Consider the following 14287-nt stretch of genomic DNA (forward strand, 5'->3'; position numbering starts at 1 on the left):
ATGTCCCTCCTGTGCTTCTTAGAGGCTGTGGCATTTCACATACAACACATGCTGGTGACAAACTACACACTACACTGTTCTGCAGTTATTCTTCCAATCTGTTTCTTGGTTAAAAAACAGTACTAAATGGTAGTAATCTCCCTATGCTAAAGCAGAGTTTGTCATACTTACTTCTGACTACTGACATACTGTTCACTGTTTACATCCCTGTTTCATTTGATTACAACAGGGAAATTCAGCCAGGTGTAGGAGTTGGCTGCCTTAAGCAAATGACAGCTAGACAGTCCCAATTAAAAGTGAGTCAGCATTGCTGAAACGTCCACCCCCTTAATAGAACCTGAAGAGAAAAAAACGGTTTCATGGAGAAAGAACTACTATACCTTGACTATCACAAAGGTTAATCCAGCCAGCTTACAAAGCTGCAGAACTCAGCAGTTATCCATCTTCATTAGGTCCCAGATGCAGGACTGCTGGTGCTATCTGAAGTACAAGGACCAAATGAGAGTTTGCTTAGGAAACAGAGACGCACTAGGCTTCTTTACAGTACCAGAATAAGCAGGAGCTATTTGACAAGCTTTGTGAATGCTGTCACAACTTTAAAGATGTCATTATAAGCAACCAGGTAATCAAGGCAAATCAACAGGCTTAAAGGAATCTGGGGCACTGGCCCAGGGCTACTGCAAGGCAGAACATGGCTTGTGGAGCTCTGAGAACCACAGGAGTAGGTTTCCTAATTCTTTGCTGTACCCCTAATTCTTTGCTGTACCTCTCCCCTAAGTGAAATAAAGGATTCTGTTATCTTGAATCAGGGCCATCCTTTGCACCTAGGAACTGACTGTACCCATATTGATAATTAAGGACGTGCTGATTGAAATACCTAGATAATGCATACTGCTATACATTGGTAATATAGTTTTGTAATTGTAATATACAATTGGTAAATATAGTTTTAATTAATTAGAGCCTAAATACTTTTTAACCTTCTCAATACTAACCTGGATAGTTTCAGTATTTTAATAAACACTTTGGTTCTATTTCTACCTCTTTAAAGCTGCATTTAATATTCTCCGCAGAACAGTGGAAAGCAATCACGCTTTCCCCTTCCTGCTTTACATGAATAAAAAAGGTACCTGCATAAATAGTTTAATTCACAGTAAAACCATGACTCTTGTTGTGAACACAGTGAAGTCAAATATGCCCTTAGAGCTCTACTGCTGAACACCTCCCCACCAGTATTGCACAGCAATGAGGAACGGAACGATCCTGATTTGCCTTTACACATTGGATTAGTTCAAACACAGAAGCCAAATAAAGGCAGGGTACTCCAATTAGTGCATTCAGTCGCTCAAATGCACATTTGCATTGACCCCAAGAAGATTATATTCCTTATGCCACAGCTCACAATTACGTTAGGAGTTGCCAAGAGAGGAATAAGAAAACATATATGCTTAGGACAGGTATATATATAATTATGTCACATTTATTTCACTTGCTACAGCTAGAGTCTGCCATAAGGCCACCAAATTCATTATGATCTCTGATTACTTCATAACATGATGAGAGGGAATAGACGTGTGAAGGATCTTTCTTGTCCCAAAAGAACACTAACACATATGACACCCATGAGGAAGACTTTGATGGATAAAAGCATCAGTTTGCTCTGAGGTGGAGAAGTCAAATGTTTTTTGCTTGTTATGATTCCTCCATCTCTTTAAAGCATGTTTACAAGATCTCCTCATTTACTGCTGACAGTTGCAAGGCTTGGGTCCTCAGAGAACCAGGCAGCTTCTGCTGAGATGATGTCTTCATCACCAACTCAGTCTTTTAATTCTTAATCTTTACTTGTCATTCTTAGTAACTAATTCAGAGCTCTTCTAGGACTATGTGCAGTATTGCCAACATCACAAGTCTTCAGTCACACTTCCCAAAGTCCTAGAGACTGAGGCTCCTCAACTATTATTAAAAAAATCTTAAAGGCAGAAGCTTGCAAAATCTATTGTCTAGGTTTGTTCTTTATTTTACACTCTGGAAATATGTAGATGAGCTTTCAGGCTTTTTTTTTCCTGCAAGTTTTTTTTTTTAATATACATGTACTTCATGAATTTAAATAAAAAGATACAAAAATAACTTGGAATTTAAGAGGAAAATATGTTAAGTCTCATAGTATCAGAAGAGTCATCAAGACTGCAATGAATTGTGATCATTCATGTTGCTAAGTCAGAAAAGCATCGTGAGAGCTGCATGAGATGCAAACAATGCTTCTTTAGCAGTACCATTGTCTCTGTAACAAAATAAATCCATTTGAAATGGTTATCAGAATGTTATTTCATTAGTATTACAGATATCACAGGCCAACATCATCACACACTTTCTGTGCTTTAGAATAATGATAATCTAACACAGTTGATGGAGTGTTCTCGATGCAGCAATAAGTTTATGTCACCTGGAGCTGGGCAATGACTGATTTCACAGTACAAAAACTATACCAACATTAAGACACTTCAGGCAGAAGAACAAATTAGCTCTTGCAGAGATCCACATCCCACTAGTGACAATGCTAATTATTACGTGAGAGCGTATTTAAAGCTAACATTTAGTTACACAGTAGTGTCATTGATGAAGTTCTGCAAAGGCTTCTGGGGAGTTTAAGACTTGTTGAATCAAAACAGCTTCCACGTGCTGAGATGGGTCCAGGTAACCATCAGCTCTGAGGTGCAGCTGTTAGGGACTTAGCAAACATGATTTAAACAAATAACAGAAAACTTGCTTGAAAAAGAACAGAAGAGAACCCTTGCTAAAAAAGCAAAATCCAAGAGAAAAAAAGTATTCAGGTAAAAAGAGAAACAAAAAAGAGGGAAAAATGAAATAATGAACTGAAACAATAACAGAAGTGGGGCTGTGACTAACAGTCACAGTGATTCCCCCTTATTGGAAAATATTACATGTGAAAGGATTCTCACAGAGATGTTTCAAAACTGCTTAAGTAGGCAGTGCCATCAGTATTCCTAAATAACTTTCATTCAGTCTGTCTTTTCTCTTTCATAACTCCTGTTGCCTACATTGAGTTAGGTGTGGACAGTTCCTGCTGTCCTGAGTGAAATCACTCTGCAGTTGATAAGATTTCTTATCCACAGATTAAATTTATGATCTTGAGTTGGCATTTTCAAATACATCCAAGAATAAGCATCTAATTCCCCACGGGATTTTTCACAGAAACTTCAGCATACGTTCAGTTTGAACCACTGGATATATTCAAATCCACTTTAAAAGAGAAAAAGAAAAAAAGCAATGTTCCTATTACTTCATTATTTCTGCAAGAAATAATCTTTCCCAGCACTGATTCTACACTCTGTGCCAGATTTGACAGTGAACACAGAACAAAAGAAGCTTCTTTTAGAGCCGATTTCAAGCAAGCACAATCAAATACGAAAACAAAAGCATATAAATAGATAGGAGAAAGAAAATCACCTGAATTCTGCTTTCAGGTATATATATTTTAGCAGCACAACATTTGCTTTGTCATTTGTTTCTCATTACTATTAAAACAACATTAAACTTTAAATTGTAATTCCACACAATAATTGCAATCAGTGTGTACTCTGGATGATGTCTCAACTTCACAAACACAAAATATGTAGGCTTTGCAGAAAGGAAGATCTATACATACTAAGAGTGATGTCTTTTTTTATATTTACATTTTTCCTCTTCTGAGTTCACATAAGAATTACTAATTTTATGATACAGGTGTAACAGGTGTTCAGCTAAAATTTTCTCCTCTCTGGAAAACCTTAAATCACAGTAAATATTGACAGCTGTCACCATCTTGCATGTCTCTACTAGGTAGAAGGACAGCCAATAGTTGACATGACAACACCACTGAAAAACAGTAAACTGTAAAACTGAATGCATACTGAATCTGATGACAACAAGATGTGAAAGGGTAACAGCTCTGACCAATTAAGAAAAATCCCCTCATCTTCGTGGTCATGAAGAACAGTTAATATTCAGTGCCTTTTTTATTTTTCCCTTCTGCTTTTCCCAAGGAGAGTAAAGGAAACTTACTTGAAATAGCTTAACTTGTTTTTTAACAGTTTTAGTTTAGCCTTCCTCTCTGTTTACTCCAGCTAAGAAATGTTTTCCATTTAAAATCAGATTAATTAATTTAATTTAATCCATTCTATATGCCTAAGGTTAAAAACATCACATTTTCATTTATTTATGAGTTATTTTTCCCAGATCCTGAAACTGGTGGCAAAAAATTGGAGTGGAATTAAGTTTGAAGAAGCATCTGATTTATGTTACCCCTTAGAGCAAAGCCATCTCCTTCCCATGGCAAAGGCTGCTTTCCCTGATACCTCCCATCTGCAAGAGCAAGTGACTTTTTTTTTTCTCCTCCATTTGAAGGGAAAGTGTTCCCAGTGATCTCTCATTTTTACTTTCTGGAATATATATATATAAAACTCTTAGATGTTATCATTTTAAGGACTCTCACAAGCTTTTGGATATGTTTCCCTGTCTGAAGGCTCATAATCTACTATATCTAAACTAACACTGGTAAGGATTTTCTGTTCTTTTTAAAAAGGAAACAAAATATGTGTTGAGCTACAATCTTAAACTGGAAGACCAGTTGGTTTAAGTTTCTGCCAGTTAGGAATACTACTGCTCTGATTATTGACACAGGTGAATACGGTTCATTTGGATGTCCCACTGCGTTTCCTCATCTCATTTAGATAATGCTCCTATTACCTCAGTTTCCTTTTTTTTTTTTTTTTGTCACAGATTGCCTGTAGAAAGTGTAAAGCCAATTTAGGTATTACATCACCCTCAAGTCACCACAAAAATCAAAGTACAGTGTACAAGTGTACAGCTGTTCTTAGTAAGTTTTCCAGGTAACACCACTGCTTAAACTAAAAAGAGAAAACCCATGATAGTTTCTGTGTTGATGGCCACACAGATAGCACAGATATGTGGGTCTCCCTGAAAGTGCTGTCTTTAGGTTTCAATTAAGTCAGAGTTAAGTGAATAAACTAATAGAGATTGGATTCTCTATCACTTCACATCCAGCTTTAATTTCACCAAGCACCACTGTTTTAACCGTCCTAACATTTTCTTCAATAACAACGTAAAAATGGGAGTCCTTTCTGTATTTCAATTTATTAGCCAGGGTGAAGCTATATAATGGACATTAGACTCAGCCATCAGAAGTGATATTTTGCATGGCCCTTGCTCATGGTAAAACAAATTGGTGAAACCTGACTTCAACTAATGGCTCTAGACATGGATTTGAAACTCGAGGGCTTGCTTTGCTAACTGTCAGTATCTATCTAATACTTGTGTGGAATGAAGAAAAACGTCCTGTTCACTCACAAGTGTTTTCACTTTGGGTATATCGCATATCTTAAATCTCAGCTATAAACAATAAAGTTAGACACATTATAATTCATGCACAAAATATTTGCATTTTTCCATAACTGTTTCAAATTTCAGCTTGTGCACTTCAGTCTGGAGGGTATCTATATTCTCTCAATCTCATCTTAAATGGAAAATACGCACATTTTCATTTTTACACTGCCAAGCTGTTTGCCCACTCCAACATTCATGCTCAAATCAGCTGAAGTAATTTGTCAATTTACATCAAACCAATTATTTATAGTTCAATTGCTTTTAAAGGAATATACCTGTTTCATGTCAATTGTTTTTAAAAGATTTTTTTTAAGTTCCTACCTTATTTTTCAAGACCATAAGTGTTTTTACATTAGTCCTTATTTAATGAGAAAGTCAAAATATTTCTTTTAGGTAATTACATACTTCTGTTCTCCATGAAAAAATATTCACCTTTGTTTGAAAATACTGCACTTCAAATACATCCTTACTTCGAAGCTAACTTTCCTCTCAGCATGTATCACAATTCACTCTAGATGCTCTGCAACAGGAAGTAACAACTGAAAATATGGTCAGATCCCATTGGAGCTGATGACTGTTTACAGCACTGTAATGGTTAAGCAAACCTTCAGAATGAAGTAATGAATGTGTTATTTTTCTTTTTTTCCAAATGTGACATTTGATGTTAACGATTTGATTACTAAAAACAATGCTTTTATGCCTGTAAATTGTAAAAGAGTCCTTGCTTTTAGAAGAATGATGACTAAAATACTGAAAAGGCAAAGTATTTTTTAAAGGTGACACATCTCTTGTGTAACTATTAGTCACTGCTAACAATCATTCCTTCAACTATAAATTGACAGTTGCCAGATAGAAAAGAGATTGTCTTTTGTTCAAAAGATCCTGTATAAATCTGTGAATTAAAAAGCAACAACAACAAAAACCACATCATTTATATCTGCTTAAGGCAGACAAATACATTTCATTCAATCATTTGCTGATTGGCAGACATACCTAATATAACCTATTCTGTATCACAACTAAGCTATCCTTCACTTGGCAAAGGCTTACTCTTATAAATTCTTTTGTCCAGTTGCCAAAAGATACAAGCAAATGAAATTCCTTTAATTTCAGTGGAGCGTAACTCCAGTGCCTGCTAGAAAGAGCCAAAGCAGCAGTTTCAGATGTGTGAACATTAAGCAAAGATGCCAAATACATTTTGGGATGTTGGAGGGAAGTGAATTAGAAATGAGAATCCAGAGGTCTGAATGGGTAAATTTTGTACTTTAGCAACATTTTTCCTCTTAGAAGTCGTAAATTAATAGTATTTATTTTACAGTTGTAATTAAAATCTGTAAAGTCCTCCCCTCAGCTAGAAAAGCCAGAGAAATGGGAACGTAGCTGGAAGAGAGACTACATTTAAGACCAGTCCAGCCCTCTTTGATCAGTCTGCAAGGAGCTCCCAAGATCCCAAGAGGACTAAGTGATTACTCATTCATGAGAAGGAATCAGGGCTTTCTTGAGAAGCAGTGCTTATTCAAAGCTTCCTCAAATACTTCTGCGACATCAGTATTTCCACACACCGTAGTAGGAAAAGGGTCCTAATTTGATTTATTTATAAAAGTGGGTGCAAATGGATGTGGATGTCGTAATTTCATGCCATCTACTCTTTCCTTTGTCTTTTTTTGACTCTCGGAAAACACACAGGTGTTACCTGAGAAAAGAAAGGGCATTCACATAGTTCAGCAGTGAGCATATTATCTCCTCAGCTAAAAGTACAAGGGAAAATCATTCTTATTTCCCTGGGTTAGCCAGGGAAAAATTACCCAATCTTGCCAAATTTCTTGACTTTTGCTGCCAAGGAGGTGAGTAAGCTGAGTAGAATGGAATCAAAATCCAAGCAAGTACGATGATGTTTCAGCAAGAAGGCCCTGGGTCCCTGGTTCTTGCAATCAGATTAGCAGCTTTGGATCAGAAACCCTGCAGAGGCAACGTGTCTGCCAGAGCCACTTGTCAGGAAATAATTTTATCATCATTTTCCTCTCTGCAATAAAGTAAGATAAGGGGGAGGACCCAATACAAACAGTCATCTCAGTTTTCTACAGTCTCAGGGCTATACCTAATCAGTATTGGCAGCCTTAGGCACACGCAAATACTGAGACTGGCTTAAACTGAAACACACTGCCCAAGAGTCCAAGACAAAAACTTTGTTTTCCCTGCCTTCAGCTTGATTTTACACTACCAAGTCTTTCTCTGAAGACAGAAGTTCATTTGTTTAAACGAAAAGATGAGATTTTTCCACTTAACGAATAGACTCAGAAATATAAATTTTAAGGGAAAAAAATCTCCACTAAATTTATATCACAGCAATGGTAACATGCATAACTTTTGCACAATAGTCTTTCTAAATCTCTTTTCATATTCCAGAGGGCAGGATATCACATTTGATACTTCAGCATTTCTATAAAGCTACTCTCACACTGCACATTTTGGTTTGTCTTTAGAAGCATTAAAAGCTTCATTCTTTTTCAGTCTGCTGAGTGGTATTTCAGAAAGCAGAGGATAGAAGGCACTGAGGACATGTCAGTTTATATTCTCATACCCACACCTAAACTGGTGAAGACCTTCAGAAAGATCTTCAGACTCTTTTATGGGATTTATTTACTAAATGACAATTACAGTGGCCCTGAGCCTTGTCCAGGATGATTTTTCCAGATGTTATCTCTATCTAAAATGCAGTGGGATGTGATGATAGTGCTCACCGCACCCTATCACAGTCAGTAACTCAGTCACAAGGAGCAGATATCCTCCCACCCAAGCTGTGCTCCAAAGTGAGTGACTGGAAAGCGGCAGTGCTTGCTACCACACGATGGAGAAGATAGCACTCCCATGTATTGCTGAAAGTCCTCTTTCACAGTTCAGAAAGAGCAGTGTTCCACAGCTCAAACTTTTTATTGTATTTTATATAAAATTTTTTTTAGTTTCTGTCTACTGTTTGAGTCAAACCCATACAAAGGGTGGTAGGCTCTGAAATATAAGACCACCCTCCTGGAGGAGGATGGCTGTTAGGTAAACAGACTGTCTTAACCAGATGCAAGAGCATGGAATAGATGCACTATTAAAAGGGATTCAGTACCACAGAGCCAGCACTTTTCTGTGACAGTCCTCAACTGGACATGGACACACACAAGATAAATAGCTTTAAGAAGCAGCTTTGACTCAGCTCATTGGCCACCATCCTTTGTGTCTATATGGAACAAATTCTTGCTGTCTATATGAAAAAATAACCTCTGCCAGATCATCTTGCAGTTTCCTTTAACTCCTTTGTACAGTAATTCCACTGCAGTCAATGATGTTCCGTATACATGAAAAAAGGCCCTGTGATCTTCTTTAGCTCTGAATGCACCAGAAAGCTAGCAAAGTATTTATCAATTAATGCTCTAAATTATCAAAATACTAAGGTATGAAGCCATTCACATTTCTGTGATAAAGCATGTTCTACATCTTTTGTAATTTTTATGAAGTTATCATACTTCTGTTTGCAGAAGAGGGTTTAAGCACAATACTTTATCTGAATTTGGAAGTAATTCAGATAGTTAAACCAAATTTATCTCATACTTTCATATTTTATCATGTTATCTAAGTGGTCACCACAGCTTTAACTGCAAAAACATGAAGTGCACAGAGCCTAAAGAATACCTTCTAAAAAGCTTTGGGTAGGTACCATAAAGGAAAGGACAGGGTAGCCAGTTATTTCTAGGTGCTAGTCTCCTGATACGTGAAGGCTTCTTTACGTTGTGTCACAGTAAAACAACCTCAAAGTGATCGAAGTTTATAACCATATTATTTCAGGAGTGCTCTATGTTTCCAGAGCTAAGCAGTATAAAAAGGGAGTGTAGCGTAAACAAGAACCAAAGCTCCAGAATTCTTCAGTATTATGGCTTTCCATTTCTCTTCCCGGCTATTTTTGAAATATAGCACATAGTATTAAACAGTTATATCTGCATATTACAAGCAATTACTGTGCAAAATGATTTTCTTTGTTGAAGCCAATGGCAAAACTCGCATTATCTCCAGAGCAAACAAATGCGGATCACTGTGTACACTGTAAAAGTGAAGTGTGTTTTAAGAAGAAAAGGAAGACAAATTACATAAAGTAATTTAAAACACGTGCTCTTAAGAAAAAAGAGCACAACTCAAAGATTCATATTAATATAATAAAATCTGACTTTCCTTCAAAGAATGTGTTAAAACCTTTACACATCAATCCACGGCACTAACATGTGGTAGAATACTTAATTTATCTCAGCTGTAATCCATACTGTCACAGACCCTTAAAGGCTTATTGTACTGTTACTGAAACCTGCAAGTTGCCCAGATGCAGAGAGCATCTTTCTGCACCAGACAATTGAGTGCAAGGAGGTTATTAGCAAATGCCATGACACAAGGCACATGTGTCCTAATCCATTTTTTTCTAGGAAGCTTTTACAGTTTCTGATCTTTGTGGTTTCTAAGAACATTGTATGAGCCCAGTAACACAGGGGAAGACATTTTGGAGCATCAGAGTGTAGTTTTTAAGTCTCTATAGTTTTTTATTTAAGGTCTAGGTTATAACTGTCAGGGATATACTTGAATCATAGATAGTAAGGTTGACTTTACATCTATCTCATTGGTTTGAAAATAGTGCTTCACTCAGAAGGTTTACAGCCCATTAAGACCATGTGTTTTCCTTCTAATATCCCCTCCTGTGCAGTACTAATTTCATTTTAACACTATGATTTGAAAACCACACATACAATTAGTTTCTATCAGGAATGAAAGCTCTTTCATTCAAGGTCAAATTATAAAAAATCTATGAAGCAGGATAACAAGACAGTTTCAGTCCAAGAAAAAAATAGTCAAAGCTCTATTGTTTCATTTTTTTCCCCTAATTCTGTCTAAGAAAAGTCTCATTTCAGTCTCAATTTTCTTCTGTTAGTGTCATTCCTCTACACATATTGGAATTCAGTTTTAGTGAAATTAACAGAAACTATCTACATAGAAAATTAGAAAATATAATGAAACACTGTTTTAGAACTTCACCAAAGAGCTCTCCCAGTCACTTCATGAATATTAAATAGCAGTGATGTAATTAGTGTGGCATAAAGCACTCTAAGAGAGTACTGAGCATTTTGTTTTCTTTTTAAGAAAACAACAACACAAAAAAAACCACCCTCCCACCACAACAAAAGTTCAGGTAAAATTATACCTGCAGTGACAGCAGAGCTTTCTGGCTTGTTTCATTTGTCAGCTAGTCACTCATTTAGAGAAGTAAAGAAAACATTCTATAGGAACTTCTAATTCCTTATTTTAGAAATCATTAAGTTATTAAATTACCACAGCAATTCTGGAAAATAGACATTTGTGTATACATCCTACTGTGTTTAAATTTTCCTGAATGAACTGTCATCTTCACTTTTAATGTTTATCATATATCAAATCTTTCCAAGTCCCAACAAGATGAAAGGTTTGATCACTCTCTTCCTCTTGATACATACAATTAAGTTTTAAAGATGTATCTCTGATCTTCCTGAAATAGGAGGGTATATGCATAGGATACAAATGCATGTTGCTAAATTCAGTGCTTCAAAAAAAAAAAAAAAAGTTTTTTTCTTCTATCTACAAACCTATGACATTTAGAAAATATAGTTAGAAAATAGAAAAAATAAAGGTTTCTTCAGGTCTTTAAAAGATGCAACAGATTCAAAGGCAAACGTGAGGCCAAAGAGCTGAGACAAAGCTGAGACAAATGCAAGCTGGGAGTATTTCTGAAAGTCATTTAGTACCTGTAAAGTAGAGAAGAATTTAGAAGAGGACAGTGGAGAAGGATAGGGAAAAAATGACTGGGGGAAGGTAGCATGCACAGTATAGGGATTTTAGTGGTACGAAGAAAACAGGAAAGGACTGTAAACCCAGATTGGTTCTGTTGTATCAGTAAGTACTTCTACAACCCACTTAAAAAAAAAAAAAAAAAAAAAAAAAAAAGCATCTACCTAATTCTACATGTATTTATTTTTATTTATTTATTTTTTAAAGTAAAATTATGTAAATTATCTAAGACTCTCTTTAAAACCAGGAAATAAATATATTAGCTGCTTTGCATCCTTAGAAAGTATTTTTCTCTTAGGGCTAAAGAGAACGAGCACTGTAGCATCCTCTTAATCAACAGTTTATAATCATTTCCAGTTGAGGTGCATAGGAATGGATAGGAGCTTTCAATTCACTCCCAAAGTTCACAACAGTTTAGACTGAAGGAGACCAGATGCATATTAACTACTGGAGGACATCTGAGAAAAGATGATGAATACATATGATCCTGAGTTCATTGAGATAGAGGCTTTCTTGCATCTATGGTGATATTTTAAAGCATACTATAATTGTGTCTATTATGATTATTTTGTTCAAGGTATCGTTATTCAAGTTAAATAGGACCTTTTTTTGATATAGATAAAGATTCTTCGATCTTATTTCTGCCACAAAGACAGCTCTGTTAACCTAGCTATCCACATACTGGAAACCTTATCAATTTGCCATGTATTCAAGAGAAAGCTAAAGTACTAGATCTCAAATCAATGAAAGTCCTATTGAGAATTTTAATATGTGCTTTAAAGAGTCACTTGTCATTACTGAAACTGAAGTTCTACTTCATGCCAAATTCCAATGTTTGCATTCATTTCAATGAAATGAATGTTAAATTCACACTTAATCCTTCAAATGGATCATAGAATCATTAAGGTTGGAAAAGACCTCCAAGATCACCTGGTCCAACCATCGCCCTACTACCAATGTCACCCACTAAACCATGTCCTAAAGCACCAGGTCCAGCCTCTCCTTAAACACACCCCAGGGACTGTGACTCCACCACGTCCCTGAGCAAAGCAACCTGGGATTAGGCAGCAAGAATTTTTCAGGATTAAATGTAACTGAGGTGCAGTGGATTTTCAACAGTAAAACAACTCTATGGTTTCCCCATTAACTGAAGTACTAAGGAAAAAATATGAAAATAACCTTGCTCTTCTACAAAGCACACCATGCATAATTCAAAGAAGTGCATAAGAGTGGTCTGTATAGCCCCAATTTAATGTCATATTCTGATGGCTATAACATCACTTGATTACCTTCTCATTGAAAAGCTCAAATGGGATCAGGCCCCTGTAATTCTACACAAAATGCAAATTTGCATTATTCTTACTGTATTTGTATTATTGCTCATCAAGTCCAAGTGAGCTAGCTTTTATAAAACTTTATGAAGTGCATACCTGGGAGTGGGACAACATACTCAAAGCTGAAGCAGAAGAAATAAAGAGAATGTGACTGTACAGATACATTGTGATTTGTAACGGTGACCTCCTAATCTACCAGTGGGCCATTTTCTGCTTAGGGTCCCTTGCCGTTGTAATTACAAATGTCAATTGCACAACATTCTCAGCTGACTTACCACCATCTGAAGTGAATCCCAGCCTTTTGCTTCCCTTCCTGATGGCACTGCATCATCCTATTTTCTTGCTTGTGATTCAGCAATGGGCATGCAGGCTGTCAGCCACTGAGTGAATTTCACATTCAGTTCAAAGATACAGTATTTAAATTTTGTCTTGTACACCTTTGTGGTACAACTTCCCCTTCTTACTTTGGAAAAAACGGTGGACATGTGCCTTATTTCACCTTTCCCTGTGAATGAAAAATAGCATGCACATTACCCACTAAGTACATGCCTGCAATAGCAAAATACATTTCATTAATTGCAAAGTAAGAAGACCTATAGTTCATGTCTGTTCTGTAGTTAATACATGCAGTGAATATTCTGTTTTACCTATACTGAAGATAAATAATGCAAATTAATTTTGGGAAATATCATAGTTTTTTACATGTATTTTTGTACACTTGCTCTCTTTTACATATGCCCCGTGAGCTCCCTGAAAACTGCTGTATACTCACATAGTCAGTCTGTAAGAATGATAAAATGTGACTTATCTGATTAACCACAAATATGCATTATGGTTTAAATTCAGAATATTCATGATCAATCAACTCAGTAAATTGTATCTAGGAAAAACTATTAATAAAAAATATTTGAAGAGATGAGCTCAAGGAAATTGTGATCTGTTTGTGGTTATTCTGTAAGTAGAAAAGAGGGACTAAAATCATTCAATATACTACTCCTGTTGGATTATTCGCTCTGCTCCACTGAACACCCATAAGCACATTCAACTATTAAATTAGCACTGCTAAGCTGTGCTATTTGTGTTGGCTATTTTTATACACAGCAGGCAATAATCATTGCTTAATGAAAGACTAGGCTTTAACACCAGGTGTGATTTTGTTGTTAGGAGATCTATTTTTCCTACTTTTTGTAGTTTTCATCCAAACCAGTTTTCATCCCCATCAGTACCACCTACTTTTGTCCCGAGGATTGCATGTTGAATGCTGATTCCAAGCTCAGCATGGTGTGCGGTACTTGATTTGCACTGATTGTCATAAAATGTAACACATAGCGTTCTGTGGAGATGTGCAAGGAAAGTGTGATTTTTGTTATGTACCTTGAATTAGAGATCACTTCTAATTTTCAGTCTCTTCTATTATATTTCAGCTTTCCTTTGCAAGGAAAAGCAGAGCTCTGTTTAAAATGTTGGTCTCTCAAAAATGCACCTGTAATAATGAAATAAAGGTATTCACAGCATTTAATGCCAGAACACTACACAAGAGAAGCAAACATTTTTTCCTATAGTAACGACAAATGTTCAGCATATAAAGAGCTTAATTATATGTTATAAATGGCTGACTTTCTACTTTGCTATTCAACTATTCAAGCAGAAAGAACGTTGTAAAATCTTTTTTTTTTTTTTTTAAATCAAGGAAGAAAAACAAT

General features: G+C 36.1%; 1 long non-coding RNA gene across 1 annotated transcript; it reads right to left on the bottom strand.

Annotated features, from left to right (window-relative positions):
• Window positions 1–402: 402 nt before the first annotated feature.
• LOC136789744 (uncharacterized) lies at window positions 403–14068 on the bottom strand. Its single transcript, XR_010828670.1, has 3 exons — window positions 13959–14068; window positions 12860–13089; window positions 403–480 (listed from the first exon to the last, which is right to left on the bottom strand). It is a non-coding gene; the product is annotated as an uncharacterized lncRNA (long non-coding RNA).
• Between the last annotated feature and the right edge of the window lie 219 nt (window positions 14069–14287).

The sequence above is a fragment of the Anser cygnoides genome, chromosome 1, assembly GCF_040182565.1.
Source record: "Anser cygnoides isolate HZ-2024a breed goose chromosome 1, Taihu_goose_T2T_genome, whole genome shotgun sequence".
NCBI lineage: Eukaryota > Metazoa > Chordata > Aves > Anseriformes > Anatidae > Anser > Anser cygnoides.